Source organism: Sinocyclocheilus grahami, unplaced genomic scaffold (assembly GCF_001515645.1).
Source record: "Sinocyclocheilus grahami isolate Dianchi unplaced genomic scaffold, SAMN03320097.WGS_v1.1 scaffold339.1, whole genome shotgun sequence".
NCBI lineage: Eukaryota > Metazoa > Chordata > Actinopteri > Cypriniformes > Cyprinidae > Sinocyclocheilus > Sinocyclocheilus grahami.
The window spans coordinates 109,691-115,407 of NW_015505518.1; positions in this window are offsets into that span (position 1 = coordinate 109,691).

The following is a 5,717-nucleotide window of genomic DNA, read 5'->3' on the forward strand; positions in this document are numbered from 1 at the left end:
ATGATTAAAATGCAGTGGTTGCCTCTAATTTTAAATGGAAAGAGCACAGACAAAGCCTTATTTTGTTTATATGAAGAGATTTCTTGTATTTGTGTTACATATTTAATTTGGAGCTTGTTTTAAAATTTCAATTTAGCTTTGTTATTTACATTTACATTATAATTGGTCTTAAATCTCATTTTGTAAAAAAAAATAAATCAAATCGTGAATCAAATCGAATCGAGAATTCAAAATCGTGAATCGAATCGAATCATGAGTTGAGTGAATCGTTACATCCCTAACAGCAACACAACTGAAATGTTCCCAAGTCCAGAAACGTAGCAAGGAGATTTGTAAAATAATCCATGTGACATCAGGGGTTCAACCGTAATTTTTACAAAGCTACGAGAATAATTTTTGTGCGCAAAAAAAAAAAAAAAAAACTTTTTTCAACAATTCATCTTTAGCCCTTTAGCACCATTTTGGATAATATCCGCTGACGTAAACAGCGTTTGCTGTTTTGTGTCAGCTGCGTCACGCCGGATCTGTTTCCTATGTTGTTGTGATTTGATCTGAACGAAAACAGCGTATCCATGTTTACGTCCAGCGGATACTCTCCACAATGGCGCTACAGGGTGACGTGGAGCAGACGAATTGTTGAATAAAGTAGTTTTTTTTTCTTTTGCACACAAAAATTATTCTCGTAGTGTCGTAAAATTATGGTTGAACCCCTGGTGTCACATGAATTATTTTACAGATCTCCTTGCTACGTTTCTGGACTTGGGAACATTTCAGTTGCATTGCTGTCTATGCAGGGTCAGACAGCTCTCAGATTCCATCAAAAATATCTTAATTTGTGTTCCAAAGATGAACGAAGGTTTTACGGGGTTGAAACGACATGAGGGTGAGTAATTAATGACAGAATTTTCATTTTTGGGTGAACTAACCCTTTAATTCAGGAAGGTTAACGGCCTGACTGGCATTATGTCTTGTATATGAAACTGCTGCTTACTGTATTTTAATATGACTACAGTGTCATGTTTCATGTTATCGCTCCCACAAAAGTTTTTTGTTCTCTCTTCATATTGTTTACAATACAAACATTTAATATTCTTAGATACATTTTAAAGTAATTCTGTCTGGTTTCAGTATTTTTAATTGGAAAAGTAACACCATTTAGGGATTAAACCTACATTCCTGTGGTCAATACAGAAGGAAGTAAACACATTTTGTGTACTTTACAATAAGATCTTAGTCATTAACATTAGTTACTGCTTTATATAACATTAACTAAAATGAACAATATATTTCTTACAGCATTTATTAATCTTTTTTAATGTTAGTTAATAAAAATAACATTTTCATTTATCAGTTCTAAGAGCATTAAGTAATATTAACTTTATTAATATTAAGTAAATGTTTTTATTAACATTAAGATAATAAATGCTGTAGAAAAGTGTTCGTTGTTTGTTCATGTTAAGTAATGTAGTTGACTAAAGTTAACAAAAGTAACCTTCTTGCAGTGTTACTCAAATCATTTAGTTTTCTCTAAATGCCAGATATACACTGAACAGACCATCTGTAAAAATGGCATGCATCATTAATCATCCTATTATTTAAGTTTTAAACATCAGGTCAGATTTGTTGCTGCCCAGTGGGGGTCTAAGATTTAAGCTTCTTCATGAAGAAACAAAATATCGACTGAAATTAAAATATCTAAAAGTTGTCTACAACCATTCTTTGTTAGACACAATCCTCAAAAGGAGCCTGTCATAGACAAATACTATAAAACAAAATCTTCCACAGTAAATCCCAGTGACATCTGCTAAGCTTCCCTAAGGCATTTACAGAGAGCGTCAAACAAAGATGCAATGCTGAAATTCACGTAATGATGTGTGAATTCAGGAACATGCTTTACATTTCAAAGATGTCTTCTGTGCTGCTCAACCTGTGACGGCAGTGAAGAAAATTGCTCCCCAGACTAAGCACTGTTTGAACTTTAACTGGAAGAAATGATCTGACAGGTTTAGTCTTCACTCAGAAAGGAAGAAGGACTAGGCGTATCTTATTTTTCAAAATATGATCTGGATCTTATTACATTTATTATAACCTGAAGGAACTGAACAAAGGACACTAATAGGTAAGGATATGCAGCTGATAAATGATCACAATATGTGTTTGGTGTATGTATATATCTCAGAATTGTGACACTGTTGAATTAGCCCAATTATGAGGAATTCTTTTTCGTATGATATTCACATTTTATAAAATATTGCTATTTTGCCAATTGCCAGATGAATTGCTTGCTGTTTTGAATATGTAACAGAGCTGTGTGATGCTACATGTTACAAGGGAGATTTTGGGTTTCTCCTTTCCTTCCTGAAAAACATTTGCAATTTATTTATTACCTTAGCGTCTCTTTAAATGCAATGAATGTGTTTATGACATGTTTTACTGAATGTGCGGTAAACTATGCAAAACTGTTTTTTTAGTCCTATTGATTTAACACGTACTGTAGCATACATGCTGTGATCACTGTTTTCAAATGCTGTTGTGAAAATCTTTCAATGCTGGCATTAACTTCTTGTAAGCTGTAGACTTTTTTTGTGATCTACACTGCTGTTCAAAAGTTTGGAATCAGTGAGACTTTTAATGTTTTTTTAAAGAAGTATCTCATGCTCGTACAGGCTGCATTTATTTGATTAAAAAATACATTAAAAACAGTAATATTGTGAAATATTATTGCCATTTAAAATAATGCTTTTCTATTTTAAAATTCTGTAAAATATAATTTATTTCTGTGAAGCTGAATTTTCATCCGCCATTACTCCAGTCTTCAGTGCCACATGATCCTTCAGAAATCATTCTAATATGCTGTTTATCAATGTTGAAAACTTGTATGTGACGAAGCAGGCGAGAGCCAATGAGCGTTCTATTCTACTGCCGTAAAACCTGTCGTAAAGCTTCTTGAAGCGGCAATTTTTTAATTACCCTCATGTCGTTCCAAACCCATAAGACCTTCGTTTTTCTTCGGAATACAAATTAAGATATTTTTGATGAAATCCGAGAGCTTTCTGACCCTGCATAGACAGCAAAGCAAATGTGACGAAGCAGGCGAGAGCCAATGAGCGTTCTATTCTACTGCCGTAAAACCTGTCGTAAAGCTTCTTGAAGCGGCAATTTTTTAATTTGTAGTTTTTTTATTGATGCTTACGGTCGCTGCTGAGGATGGAGTTGAAGATTGCAAAATAAAGGCTTGAATATGGCTTTTTTTCCTCGCAGTCATGTGAATTCTGAAGATTTGGATTACAGCGCACAAATTCCTTTTGTAATTGTATATTTTATGGTTCTATTGTCAGTCACAGCATGTCGGAGAAAACGCATTTTGTGTCCCACGGAAAACAAAGTAAACATTACATGAATGTTTAAATGATTGCAGAAATGTTATCCATTTTAAGGGTTTAAAGACTTGTTTAACATTATTCTTCGAAACGAGTTGGCAGCGGAAATCACACAGAACAGAACAAAATGTTATAATGTTATTATTTTGTAGAACAACATTTTCTGTAAAATACATACAAATTCTCATGAGATCATGTTCTTCCAGAATGTTTTAATTTGATTGTAATTGTAAACCTTTGGTGTGCAGCACTTTTTTTGCCATCAAATGAAAATAATTGTTAAATTTTAAAAGATTCTATTCTTAATGATTTATGCCTGTATTTGATTACCACTATTTTTGGTAATGAAGTTATGTAATGTAAAGTTACATGTATATGTATTAAATTATAAGTACAGAAACATTAAAACAGACAATAATGAATTTCTAAACAAATAAAACATTTCATATGACCATTGTAACGGGGCTGACGAGACGAGAGGCGTGCGGATCCATGTGCAAGCTTTATTTCACAAGAGAAGTGGTCAAACACAGGCAGGGTCGATCAATGGCAAACAGGTCAGAGGGAACAGAAAACCCTCCCGGTGAACCACCCCGACCAGGAGACCATGGCGGAGACTGTAACAACGAGAGAGCAGAGACGGACAACACAGACAGAACATTGGGGTTGATAGACAAGACTGAGTGTTCAGAGGCAGCCTCCTTGGCTCGGTCGGGACAGGACAACAGTTCACAAACGACCTCCCAGGCCGAAACAAAGCAAGCAAAGAATTCACAAACGGCCTACATAACCGAGACCGGACAATATGAGGATTCCCCGACGGCCTCCATAGCCGTGACAGGACAAGCAGGGAGTTTGCAGACGGCCTCTATAGCCATGACAGAACAAACAGAGAGTTCACAGACGGCCGCCATAGCCGTGACAGGACAAGCAGGGAGTTTGCAGACGGCCTCTATAGCCATGACAGAACAAACAGAGAGTTCACAGACGGCCGCCATAGCCGTGACAGGACAAGCAGGGAGTTTGCAGACGGCCTCTATAGCCATGACAGAACAAACAGAGAGTTCACAGACGGCCGCCATAGCCGTGACAGGACAAGCAGGGAGTTTGCAGACGGCCTTTATAGCCATGACAGAACGAGCAGGGAGTTCACAAATGGCCGCTATAGCCGTGACAGGATGGGCAGAGGGTTCACAGACGGCCTCCATAACCCTGACAGGGCAGGACGAGGATTCACAGACGGCCTCCTTAGCCGTGACAGGACAGACAGAGAGTTCACCGACGGCCTCCATAGCTGTGACAGGATGGGACGAGAGTTCACAGACGGCCCCCATAGCCGTGACAGGACAAGCAGGGAGTTCGCAAACGGCCTCTATAGCCGTGACAGGACAGACAAAGAGTTCCCAGACGGCCTCCTTGGCCGGAACAGGTCAGGCAGAGAGTTCATAGATGGCCTCCTTGGCCGGAACAGAGCAGGCAGAGAGTTCATAGGCGGCCTCCTTGGCCGGAACAGGACAGGCAGATAATTCATAGGCGGCCTCCTTGGCCGGAAGAGGACAATCAGAGAGTTCATAGATGGCCTCCTTGGCCGGAACAGAGCAGGCAGAGAGTTCATAGGCGACCTCCTTGGCCGGAACAGGACAGGCTGAAAGTGCATTGCTGGGCGCCACCACCACGCAAGGAGCTGAAGCGAGCACCGCCATTTCAGGAGGTTCTGCAGCATGCGCCGCCACCTCTGAAGAGACTGCAGCGGATACCATGGCCTCTGGGAGCACAGCAGCGGACACCTCTACCTCGGGAGGTTCTGCAGCATAAGCTGCCACCTCTGGAGATGTTGTAGCCGGTGCCGCTGCCTCTAGCAAATCGGCGGTGGTGTACGCGGCCCAGATACACCATAAAGCAACCCCCCATATGGGAAGTGCTGCAGACAGGGGAATGAGTTCATGAACAGAAGGGTTAGAGCGAGCGGGTTCGGGGATACCAGCTGTGCGTGCAGACACCAGCGGTGCATCCCTCACACTGGATACCAGACTGGGATACCAAAGGGCTGACCTTGAGAATCTGGGTGTACTAGACCTGACCCATGACGATCAGTTGTGACTTGACTAGACTCATGATAATAATGAACTGTGACTTGACCCGACTCATGAAGATCAACTGTGACTTGACCCGACTCATGAAGATCAACTGTGACTTGACTGAACTCAGGAAGATCAACTGTGACTAGACTTGACTTGACTTGTGATAATGAACTGTGACCTGACTTGACTTGTGACAATGAACTGTGACTTGACTTGACTCATGACGATCAACTGTGACTTGACTCATGACGATCAA